This window comes from Lepus europaeus, chromosome 1 (assembly GCF_033115175.1).
Source record: "Lepus europaeus isolate LE1 chromosome 1, mLepTim1.pri, whole genome shotgun sequence".
NCBI classification, from domain to species: domain Eukaryota; kingdom Metazoa; phylum Chordata; class Mammalia; order Lagomorpha; family Leporidae; genus Lepus; species Lepus europaeus.
Genome location: NC_084827.1, coordinates 13,131,152 through 13,144,267, shown reverse-complemented (window position 1 = coordinate 13,144,267; position 13,116 = coordinate 13,131,152). Strand labels below are relative to the sequence as shown.

Below are 13,116 nucleotides of genomic sequence, written 5' to 3'. Positions count from 1 at the left end.
GTCTTAGTACAGTGACCGAGACAATGGAACATGGAGCTGGCATGAATCAACTATAGAAGAAGCTGACTACAGTTTTTGAAGTGATGCCAAAATATCTACCATTTTCACAGGAAGCTGTACATAGATTTGAAATGACCATGTAGCCTCAACCTCCTAAGGGCAGGAAGTAGTCTGAGAAATCTGCTCAAACTCCAAGGAGAGCATGTTCTCCAGTGCCTACTTAAGTTGAAGACAACACAGCTGCCAGACAGGAAGAACCTCTGTAGAAGATGGAGCTAAGGACTGCAGAAGACAGTGCGCTGTGAGAGGGAACTTCCCTAGATCAAATTGGGCCTATCAAAGAATGTTCTCCACTGCCATAGACAGAATCTTTGCAATGTCTGCTGGGCAGGCTTCCTTAACTGCCACAGACTAATGATTGCTATCTGTATCCTGTTCTTCCCTTTTCAAATAGCAATTTGTATTGTTTAGGTTCCTGTTCCTACTCTCTCATTATGTATTAAGTATATTGGGTGGTAGGTAGGATGGGGATGTCTTGTTTATTTAGTTTATATGTCTCCAGATCAAGAGAAGATGCATCTAAGCCCAACCACGGTGAGATCCTGGACTTTGACACTGATAGTGTGATAAGATAAAACTACTGTGTTTATTGCCCTGGAAAACAGTTTGCACTTATTTTGCACATGGGGAGGAGAGTGTTAAATGAAACATATAGGAAACCATTGTTTTGAGCCATTGTGAGGTTCCAACAGACCATATGAAAGCAAAATGGAGTCACTCATATTGAATGCCACAAGATCAAAATGAAATGTTAAATAGATCTCAAAACAGACCAGTATTTCTCCAAAACAAGATACTGAAATTTACCTGAGTCAGCCTAATGAAATTCTGTTTTAACCTTACAAAAAAGTAACTAAGTGACCTGATGCTAACCAATCAGTGTTTCTCTATTATTCTGCTTCCTTGTTCCCACTTTATAAAACCTACTGTTCTACTATAGTCTGAGAGCTCCCATTTTATTTTATAGAATGGAGGCTGCCCATTCTTACATTTATATATTCTTTTTTTAGACTATTTATTATTTATTTGACAGGTAGAGTTACAGACAGCGAAAGGGAGAGACAGAGAGAAAAGTTTTCCTTCCGTTGGTTCACTCCCCAAGTGGCTGCAATGGCTGATCTGAAGCCAGGAGCCAGGTGCTTCTTCCTGGTCTCCCATGCGGGTGCAGAGGCCCAAGCACCTGGGCCATCCTCCACTGCCTTCCTGGGCCACAGAAGAGAGCTGGACTGGAAGAGGAGCGATCGGGACTAGAACTGGCACCCATATGGGATGCTGGCTCTGCAGGCGGAGGATTAACCTTGAGTGCCACAGTGCCGGCCTCTCATATATTCTTATATTCACAAGTTGTGAATCTAAGATATAACCTTTCCTTTTGGCAAGGTTATCCTGGCATCTAATGCTAAGAAAGTCAGATTGGTGGCCACTGGTAGTGTCTGCACACATGCTCCCTAGTTGGATACACTTTCTGGGTCCACAATGGTTGGACAGGGAAATGTGCTAAGTTCTGGCAAACGAGCTGTGAACATATCAACTAGAATGAACAAATCAATCTAGAATAAAACATTCAAACATTTAATTGCCACTGCAATTTTCTTCAATATACCTTTTCCAATAGGGGGACAGCTATTGAAGTAACACATTGACAGTAGGGACTCCATTTTGGAGCACCTGAGACTCCATTTTGAGAAAGCACCCTCCCCCCATGATACTCTGGTCTGAAACTCTGAATTGAAACACTCAGACAATAGCAGTCTACTACATCACAGTTGGCAAAGCATAGAAAACCCTTAGCATGGTCGCTCAACCTTAAAAACAGATAAGCTGCACCTGGTTAATGATACGCTTGTAATTTGTTTTTGTCTACACATGATTTAGGCCATACTTGGATTAATGTCAAGATTATAACTGAAATTGTTAAGATTGCAACTGGTATTGTTAAGATTATAATTGATATTAGTTTCACATAGGCTTTAGGTTAGCTTGACCTCTGGAACCATTAATTCCCTTTCCAATTTTATGTTTTTTGCCTTTATAAACCCTGTTGCTTTGGGCTTCGGGGTTGAGAGTTCTTTGGGGCTTGAGCCCACTCTTGGCTGTTGGCAATATATGACTGTCAAATTTCATCAATGTGTGGTGCTCCTTTGCACTCGCTCAGGTACAACATTATCAGCCTGGGTTCCCCTGACAGGACAGATATGTAGTACCAATGAGAAATATCTTACGTTTTAAGGCATTAATATTTTGGGAGTTGTATGTTATTATATTTTGTTCTGGGTAAAGCAGCTTTGCCATTTGTCTCATGTGTGAGTAGTTTGAACTGATCTGCTTGGGCTGTGATCACAGTTAGGTAGCTTAAACAACACACATTTATTGCTCACAGTTTGGAATGTCTCAATCAGGGTGCTAACATGATTGGGTTCAGGTGAGGGTTTGTTTCCTGATTTTCTCAGATGATGATGATGATGTGTGTGTGTGAGAGAGAGAGAAAGAGAGGGGAGAGGCTATCTGTGTCTCTTCAATCCTATTATATAATAAATTATTACAATCTTAAAAAAAAATGATGGCCCAAGTGCTTGGCCCCTGCACCCACGTGGGAGAGGGTTCCATTCTTATGATCAAATTATCTCCCAAAGGCCCCGTCACCAAATACTAAAACACTTGGAATTAAGGTTATGATACTCATGTATCACAGGGCGATACAAACATGAAGTCTGTAGCATTCTTAATGAGGAAAGAATCTTGTCTATTTTTCTGTAATATAAGTTATATATAGGTATGTATCATTACACCTGGCTTATGGCAGGTGCTCAATAAATATTCCTTGAATTACCAGATGTGTTAATTCTCTTAGCATAGTTAAGTATCTCCATTAATCAAAATTCACCATTGCAAGGTGGTAGATCAAGACAATGCCTGCAGATAGGGTCTACAAATTCTTCAAACAGAAAGACTTCGAGTTCTGCCTCAAAGCACACCACAAAGTAAAACCTTAAAGATGGCCACGATAGGGGGCGGCACTGTGGTGTGGTAGGTTAAGCCTCCACCTGCCACTCCAGGGGCTCCGGTTTACCTCCCAGCTGCTCCTCTTCTGATCCAGCCTAGGAAAGCAGTAGAAGATGACCCAATGGGGCTGACACTGTGGCTTAGCCGGTAAAGCCACCGCCAGCAGTGCTGGCATCCCATATGGGCACTGGTTTGAGTCCCAGCTGCTCCACTTCCATTCCAGCTCTCTGCTGTGGGCTGGGAAAGCAGAAGATGGCTCAGGTACTTGGGCCCGGGCACCCGTGTGGGAGACCCAGAAGAAACTCCTGGCTTCAGATCGGCACAGCTCTGTTGCCGCCAACTGGGGAGTGAACCAGTGGATGGAAGACCTCTCTCTCTTGCTCTCTGCCTCTCCTTCTCTCTCTGTGTAACTCTTTCAAATAAATAAATACAGTCTTAAACAAATAAACAAAGATGGCCTAAGTGCCTGGTCCCTGCACCCATGTGGGAGACCTCAAAGAAGCTCCTGGCTTCAGATCGGTGCAGCTCGGGCTGTTACGGCCATCTGTGGACTGAACCAGCGGATGGGAGACTTTTTTTGTCTCTCCTCTGTCTCTCTGTAACTCTTCACAAATGAATACAAAAATCTTTTTCTTTTTTAAATTCTGTCTCTTCCTCTCTGTCCATAACTCCACCTCACAAATAAATAAATAATTTTTTAGAGATGGCCTTGATAACTTTAACTAGGATCATGGTCTTTTATTTCCATATCATAAATAATACATGAGTGCACACGTGTTTTTAAAGCTTGGGAAAGCATCACTGACTAGAGAAAGACGTGAACATCCACCGTTTGGCAGTCCCTGGTCTCCACTGTCCGCCCCTTCAATGACCTCATCCCAGGTAAGGTCCGCAGTGGTCAGCAAAACTGGTGGGTACAAGGCAGGTGCATTTACGGCAAAACATTAATTCACCCAGTACCACATTCACTGTGAAACGCTGTTTTCTTTTCAAGGCCACACCACTGATCAAATTAATCACCCCAATGGCACTCAGAGGGAGTGCAGTGGTCATAGCACGCAGGGCTTTGTCCTCCGAGAGGTTCTACCCGCCCGCTCTCCCCACCTTCAGGGGGAAAAGCCGCCCCACGCGTGCACCCCAGAGTTCTGTGAGACACGGAAGTGTTGCGCGTCCGCCCGCCTCCCGGGCACCGGCCAGGGAGGCCCTGCGCGAAATAGACATGGCGGCGGGAGACCACCCCGAGGGTACGTGGCGCGAGGGCGGGCAGCGTCACCACGCAGGCAGCCTGGAGGTGTGACGGCGGTCACATGACCGGGCCGGGTCGGGGGCGGGGCCTCCGGAGGCACCGCCCACAACCTGTCCAGGAAGCTGTCCACGCTTCAGGCCTTTGCGCTTGCGTGTCTGGTCCACCAGCCGGCTGGGGCGGTGGCTGCTGTCGAAGGGGTCCCCGGACTCCTCGAACGCGAGGCCTTGCTTCCTGTCCAGGGCGCCGTAGTTGCCCCCGACCACTTGCTCGGGTCGCTGGAGCTCCACGAGCCAGGTGGGCCCATGAAGGGAGCTGGGCGGTCAGCACCCTGGACGCTGGGGCCCGTGAAGGGGGCTGGGCGGTCAGCACCCTGGACGCTGGGGCCCGTGAAGGGTGCTGGGCGGTCAGCACCCTGGTGTAGATTCAGTGCCGGCCGTGGGGCCGCCCCGCGGTGGATGGCGTCGGCCAGCGGCCTCACGTCGTGCACATGGAGTCGCAGGCCCCGCGTGTTCTCCTCACGCAGCGCCCCCTCCTTGGTGGTGGCCGGCTGGAAGTCGACGGCCACGCTGTGCGGTGCTGCACCCTCTTGGTGATGTCGGTGAGGATGTTGGGGCCACCGTCGGGCCTGAAGCACCAGATCCCCCTGGCGTCCGGACTCGGCCAGCTGCTTCAGCCCCTGCACCAGCCTGGGCAGGTCGCCCGGGGTGCTTGGCCTCCACGGCCACCGTGGCGACGGGGATGAACCCCATCACCCAGATGTGCGCGTGCTTGGAGGAGGCGCTGGTGCCTGCTTTCACCAGGAACTGGCCGACGCCCCCCAGGCTCCCCAGGATCGATCTCGGCACTGGTTTCAGGTGGAGATCCTTGCTGCCCGGCGAGTAGCTGGGGCCCATGATCCCGACCTTCGGGCCGGTGGACAGTAGCCCCAAGAACACGAGTTCGAGGTTGGCACCATCTTGGAGATGGACACCATGAGGGACCCTTTGGGGCCCATCATCGTGGGGACCCCTCCTACGACAGCTCGCAGGTGTGAGGGGCGAGGGCAGGTGCATGGTGACCACCTGCAGCAGGGGCTTGCTCTCCTCGTCCTTGTCCCCGCTGCCCGGCTTAGTGTCCAGTTTTTTCCGTCAGTTTTGCCGTCTCCTCCTCGTTTAAGTTCATGGTGGCATTGATCACCTTGAGGATGGGGTCCAGGGTGAGCTGGCAGAGGCCAGGCGCAGTCCTGTCTCCGTCTGCACGCACACAACAGACACGCAGGCCACCAGCACCAGGGCACCGTCTGTGGCACGGAGGGAGCCACGTGCCCCAGGGCGCTGTTCTTGCTCTGCTGGATGAAGTTCAGGTGATTCGCTGAGAGCTGGTGGAAGAGGGAGATGCCCGTGGACTTGATGGTGACTCAGCGCACCTGCTGGTCCTTGCGGGTGTCCCTAAGGCAAGTCTCCTAGATGCGGGCCGAGGCAGCGATGCGGGCTTTATGCACCGGGGAGTCGGTCAGCGTGGACTTGCCGCGGCCCCCCTGTGCAGTGACGGACATGTTGTGACGTTGGCCGCCTTGTCCGTGATGGCCCGGAGCTGCTCCATCATGAAGTTCACCATGGTGGTGGATGGCTGGCAGGCCCCAGCGAGGCAAGTGGCGCTGAGGATGGCGGCGGAAGAGGTATGCAACGCTATTTTATTATTTTTAAAATATTTATTTATTTATTTGAAAGAGTTACTAGGGGAGCGGGGAGCGGGAGAAGAAGGGTCTTACATCCGCTGGTTCACTCCCCAGCTGGCCGCAACGCCATAGCTGCACTGATCCGAAGCCAGGAGTCAGGATCTCTCTCCCTCTCTCTCCCTCTCTCTCCCTCTCTCTCCCTCTCTCTCTCTCCCTCTTAAAATTTTATTTAATGAACATAAATTTCCAAAGTACAGCTTATGGATTACAATAGCTCCCCCCATAACTTCCCTCCCACCCACAACACTCCCCTCCCCCACCCCCTCTCCTCTTCCATTCACATCAAGATTAATTTTCAATTATCTTTATATACAGAAGATCAATTTAGCATATATTAAGTAAAGATTTCAACAGTTTGCACCCACACAGAAACACAGTGTAAAATATTGTTTCAGTACCAGTTATACCATTAATTAAACACCTAAGAATAATTGTGTATTAATTACAGAGTTCAACCAATAGTTTTAAGTAGAACATAAAAAATACTAAAAGGGTAAAGTATTAAGTTTTTTTTCTTTTTTTTTGTTTGTTATATAGTTATTTTTTTATTTAATAAATGTGAATTTACAAAGTGCAACTTTTGTATTGTTGTGGCTCCCCCCCCCCAACAACCTCCCTCCCTCCCACGGCCCTCCCCTCTCCCACTCCCTCTCCCATCCCGCCCTTCATCGAGTTTCATTTTCAATTACCTTCATATACTGAAGATCAACTTAGTATATACTAAGCAAGGATTTCAACAGGCTGCACTCACACAACCGCACAAGGTATAGGGTACTGTTCGACTAGTAGTGTTTTTACGTTTCATAGTAAAACACATTAAGGACAGAGATCCTACGTGGGGAGCATGTACCCAGTGACTCCCGTTGTTGATTTAACCATTGGCACTCTTATTTATGACGTCAGCAATCACCCGAGACTCTTGCTATGTCTCTCCCCCTCCCCCCTCCCCCCTCCCTCCCTCCCTCCCTCTCTCTCTCCCTCTCTCTCTCTCTTCTTTCTGCCTTTCAAGCAAATAAAAATGGAGAAGAAATGGCGGATGTCACACTGCCATAGGAGACAGCAATTGCTGAAAAGCAGCCTTAGGAAACTATAGCGGAGATTCAGCTGGTAAAGTCTCGCATTAAGTTGAATTTGCAACACAATTAAAGAACCCTTAAAGAGCCGCCATCTCATTGCCCTTTCAGAGGACAATCTGCTTCTTACAGTGCTCTGTGCTTCAGCAACCGTCAACTGATTCACATCTCCAATGCTCAAAGCCAACAGACCGTGCTTGTCTTTTGTGTCTCTCATTTGGTTATTGCTTTCCTTTGGTAGTTCATTTTCCCATGCAATTCTGGGGGATAAGGGCAAAGGAAAACTATGGTACTTTGGGAAAGAGTCGTGTGTTTAGACCCTGCAGTGAACTCTACGTATAACGGGTTCAATGTGGCAAAGCCGTCCAAGGGAGATGCAAAGAGTGAATATTTCCCCAAGTTTAGGAGAAGTTTACTAAAGGAAAAGAAAGATGACAATTCAGACTCCCATTGTTGCAGTGGATTCGTTTCTGGGAGGAAGAGTGTAGTGGGGGCAAAAGGCGCAGAGTCACCACACAGACCCCGGGAGTCGGGTGAAAGCAGGCCTGAGGCAAGCAGCCTGCAGACTCGTTTATTTCAGTTGCTACAGCTGCTTATATAGCCAAGGCAGCCAATAACGGTCAAGGGGCAGTCTATGCCCTAACCAATCACAGCCTGCTGCCAGGCAGTTTCCAAAGCCATCCAGTCACAGCCTGTTGCCAATTAGGCTCTGTTGCCAGGCAATTTCTGAAACCATTCAATCACAGCTTGTTGTCATTCAGGCTCTGTTGTCATGTGGCTTCTGAAGCCATCCAATTACGGTCTGTTGTCAGGCAGTTTCTGTTGTCAGTGGCCATCTTGGCATGACCTTCTCACCTCATTCCACCACATCCCATGAGCTGTATTTTTTTTAAAGGTTTTATTTATTTGAGAGGCAGAGTTACAGAGAGTGGGAGAAACAGAGTGGGATCTTCCATCCACTGGTTCACTCCCCAAATGGCCAAAACAGCCAGAGCTGGGCCTATACGAAGCCAGGAGCCAGGAACTTCTTCTGGGTCTCCCATGTGGGTACAGGGGCCCAAACATTTGGGCCATCCTCCACTGCTTTCCCAGGCCATAAGCAGAGAGCTGGATTGGCAGAGAAGCAACTGGGACATGAACTGTCATCCGTACAAGATGCTGGTGCCGTAGGTGGAGGCTTAGCCTGCTTTGCCACAGTACTGGCCCCCATGAGCTGGATTTTTTTTTTTTTTAAAGATTTACTTATTTGTATGAAAGTCAGAGTTACCAGGGTTGGTGCTGTGGTGCAGCGGGTTAAAGCCCTGGCCTGAAGCGCAGGCATCCAGTTCAAGTCCAGGCTGCTCCTCTTCCAATCCAGCTCTCTGCTATGGCCTGGGAAAACAGTGGAAGATGGTCCAAGTCCTTGGGCCCCTGCACCCACATGGGAGACCTGGAAGAAGCTCCAGGCTCCTGGCTTTGGATCGGAGCTCAGCTCCGGCCATTGCAGCCCTCTTGGGAGTGAATCAGCGGATGGAAGACCTCTCTGTCTCTACCTCTCTCTTTCAAATAAATAAAATAAATCTTAAAAAAAAAAAAGAAAGGTAGAGTTACCGAGAGACAGGCAGAAAGGGAGAGAGAGAGAGAGAGAGAGAGAGAGAGAGGTCTTCCATCCACTGTTTCACTCTCCAAGTGACTGCTATGGCTGGAGCTGGGCTGATTGGAAGCCTGGAGCTTCTTCTAGTCTCTCACACAGGTGCAGGGGCCCAAGGACCTGGGCCATTGTCTACTGCTTTCCCAAGCCATAGCAGAGAGTTAGATTGGAAGTAGAGTAGCAGGGATTTGAACCAGTGCCCATATGGGATGCCGGCACTGCAGGCGGTGGCATTACCTACTATGTCACAGCACCAGCCCCTGAGCTGTATTTTTATAAAATGTAAACTATCCAAGTCATCAACAAAAAAATCTTATAAACTTAAAAATGAACAAAAATATGTATTACTAAGTATAACACATTTACCTTGCTTGTATGTGACTTGGAGCATACTTCTGTTTTTAAGATTTTATAGCTTTGTTTTTTTTTTTTTTTTTTTGGTTTCTTCTTTCTGTCATCTATTCAACACCAAATTGTTATTAAGGCACAAATCAAAAGGAATTTCTTATGAGAAAATATTATATTTTATGATGATTCATTTTGTTTTTCTTATCCCTGAGCATATAGAAATCAGAAAAAAGTTAGGAACAGTTCATGTTTTCTTTGATGGTAAGTTTGTGCAGGATCCAATTGCAGTATGACTCCTACTCTATTCTTCCAAACATGTGACTGCAGATTCACTCTATGGGTTGCAGCAGGTATTATAAACATGCATGTTGTAGATATGCTGATGTTGTAGTAAAAGCAAATGCTCAACTGGTATGCAATGGGACATCCTTGTCACAGAGGACTAGATAAGTCAATGACAGGAGAAGAGAGTATAGAATAGAGTTTGGGAGAAAGAGAATAATGGTAAAAACATTCTGTTATTCAAATGCTTTTACATTATTTCATGTGAACTTTAAACCTGTGATTTTGTTGATTTTTTTTAGATCAGTTTGCATGTGTGGCAGTGAAGCAAAGAGATTTTCCACGACTTTTCAAGGCCACATAGTTAGTAGATATAGGAGTTGGATGTTGTGGCTTTCAACTCTACTATTTAGAAAAACTGAGAGTTGGCATGCATGATGTGATGAGAACAGGAGTTCAGCTTGCTAAAGTTTCAGGTTCTAATGCACATAATTGAGTAGAAATATTTGAGAACTTTCAGAGCTGGAGACCATGATGTGGCTTCGTTGTCCATAGTCCAGGTTTGAGGATGTGATCTGGATGACCACTCAAAGGTCTCTTCTTTGAAGTAGTGGGGACCAGAAGAGACGTTTGCAGACCAAGAAGGGGAAGCACTGTGGAGTAAGAAAGGAAAACCAGAAGGGTTTCTCAACCTTAGCATTATAGACATCGAGGGTGGGATAATTTCTTGCTGTGGGGAGGTGTCTTGTGTATCCTAGGGTTCTTAGCATCATCCCTAGCCTCTGCCTACTAGTTGCCAGTAACGGTGCCCCTCTATTTCCAGTTGTGTCAACCCAAAATATGTCCAGGCATTGTCAGATGCTCCCAGAGGGGCAAAATCATCCTTGGTGGAGAACTGTTGTTTAAGGTGGACCAAACTGAATTAAATAACCAAGATTGCATGCTGCACATGGATCTAACTGTACGTGGATTGCACCTCAACATTTCCCCCTCATATTGCTGTATTTTTTAAAGTAATGTGATTAACTTGTCAGATGTACATTTATGGGCAAACTTCACAGCTGTGTAGCATCAGGAAGAAGTAAGAGGGGAAATTAAAGTCTTAAGGGAAAAGACTGGACAAAGTCTACATACTTGAGATACTGGCAGCAGAATATTACTTGAAGCAGAGATTTCCTGAGTCTCCTGCTCTTATATCAGACGTAGCTGTTGGCTGGCGTGTAACATGGGACATCTTTTTGGAGTACCATTTGGCCCTGACCCTGGTGTTGCAGGGGCTCCTTCTCCAGTGCACAAGGAGCCTCTACTTTGTATCAGGCTCACTGGTGCCAAGCATGAAAGCCCAGATACCCCTTATGAAGTTTCTGGAAGGCTCTCACGGCTGTATCCTAGAAAAATTTAAGATGAAAATACCACAAGCAGTCAGATTTTGAATCTCTTCCAAGGAGGTCGTGAATAGAGACAATTCACATATTTCAAAATAGCTGAAAGAGATGATTTTGAATTCTTTTTCCACAAAGAAATGATAAATGTTTGAGGTGATGGATAGGCAAAATATTCTGATTCAATCACTACACGATGCATATGTGTACCAAAACATCATACTATATCCTATAAATATGTACAGTTATGTGTCAATTAAAAACTAAATTAAACTTTAAAAAAGGACAAGAGACATCTGGGTACTGAAAGGGTGTTGCAGAGAAATATAATATGCAATTAATTATCTCTGGTGAAAGAAAATCCATCAGTGAAAAAATGAGACTACTAAATATATCAGTCATGCAGCTGGTATTTTGGTCAATCTTTTACTCTTGCTTTAAAACTATGATTTAAACCTAGACAGGAAAATGATGGAGGGTGTAAAACCTTGAGAGAATTTCTCTGTAGCAATCTCCTAGATTTTTAATACATAGATTAAAAAATCATAGCCATCAAGAAGACATTATTAATGACTTCTCTAGTAGATATTTGCCCATAAACAAGATTTTGCTGTCTAGCATTGGAATGCACATATTGTTTTGGAAAATTCACTCTTATAAGGAATCTTGAAAGGAGGCAGGCTCATGTGCAATTGTGGGAGGAGAAAATGCCAAACACTTGCTATTTTTTGCATCTTGCTATTTTAGCCTCTAGTCAGTGTGGTGAATCAGCTGAGAACCCAGAGTCCGTGATGTAGAGGCTATGAGAACCATGTTCTGTGGTGGCTTCTGGATGAAGGATGGTTTCCATAGGAAAACTGGTCATCTGCAGCCTCTGGGACCAGGGATATTGGTGGAGCAAGGCACAGCATCTGAGGTCAGTGGTGACAGTGGCAACAGTGTGGACTGTTGGGAAGGGGGTTGCACCTCATGACGTAGGATGTTGCTCTCTGCTGCACAGCCTCCTGTTGGTTCTCTTGTTCTTCCAGTGATTCTTGGAGCCACCCACCATGTTTTGAATAAATTATATTTTCTGCTTAAATCAGCTGGAGTTGGTTTTTCCTGCCTGCAACTGAGAACTCAGAGTGATACACTCATTAGCTTGAAAGAATTACATTAACAGCAACAGAAGCAGAAAATTTGTTTGCAACACAGTTCAGTTGTAGTGGTAGTGATAATAGCAGTAATAGATAACACTTGAGTGCTTTCTCTATGCCAGGCACTGTTCTGTGTTCACCATGTTTATGAGTTCATTCAATTCTGGAAACAATGCTATGAGCTAAGGGAGGTACAGACAGGGCTCAGTTGGTAAAAATACAGAGCTAGGCTTTGAATTTGAGTATTTTGACTCTTGGACCCATGTTCCTAAGAGTTATCATCGATCAGAGTATCTGCTGACTTTGCCAGGAAGTTTCCTTTTCCATTGCTCTTTTACTTTTTCAGATCTTACCATGGAAAGATGCTCTATTTATCCTTTGATAATTTCTAGCATGAGGCTTTATCTTCCCCAGTAAAGAAAAAAAGAGCTACATTGGTACAACTACTCAGACAGGACAGAGTTGGGTCTTCATACATGCCCTGATTCATCCATTCAGCAGATATTTAATAATCGCCTGTACAAGGCAATCCCGTAGGCTGGCCCTTCATGGTTTGCTTCCTGGGATTCAGGCCCTGAATGGTCTGTCCTTGAGTGCAGGCTGGCATGGTGTCTTGCTTTTAACCAGTAGAATGCAACAAGATGGTAAATGATCACTTCCATGATGAGCTTACATAAGGTTGCAACTTTTGGGTCTTGATAGAAAGTGTCTGCCTATACTGTTTTTTGGCTTACACATTTTGATAAAGCAAGCTGCCATGAAATGGGTGGTCATACTAGAGGGGCAGGAGGCAAGGGCAGCTTCCTGCTCCACACTCGGGGTCTCCTTCTGACACTCCTGGAAGCACTGAACTCTGCCAACCATCTCATGAGCTTAGAAGCTGATCCTTCCCCAGTCAAGCTTTCAGATGAGACCCCTGCCCTGGCTATCACCGTGATTACAGACCTGGAGAGACACTGAAACAGAGTACGCGGCTAAGCCGTGCCTGAGATTTCTGATCTACAGCAATGGTAAGATAAGAAATGCACATTGCTTGTTATGCAGACATAGATAACACTGTATAATGCATTTTGTGTGTCTGATACTTTTGCTAGATAGACAGAGTCCTTGCCCTCATGGAACTTATGAGAGAAATGAGCATGGTAACCTCAGGTTTTTGTTGGGGCTGTGAGGAGAATAAAATATGGTGATGGCAATAGAGACATTTTGTTCTATAAGGTAGACCCTAGATGCATGTGG

At 46.1% G+C, this 13,116-nt stretch overlaps 1 pseudogene; it reads right to left on the bottom strand.

Moving 5' to 3' along the window:
* Window positions 1-4,332: 4,332 nt before the first annotated feature.
* On the bottom strand, window positions 4,333-5,905 carry LOC133762013 (elongation factor 2-like; annotated as a pseudogene).
* Between the last annotated feature and the right edge of the window lie 7,211 nt (window positions 5,906-13,116).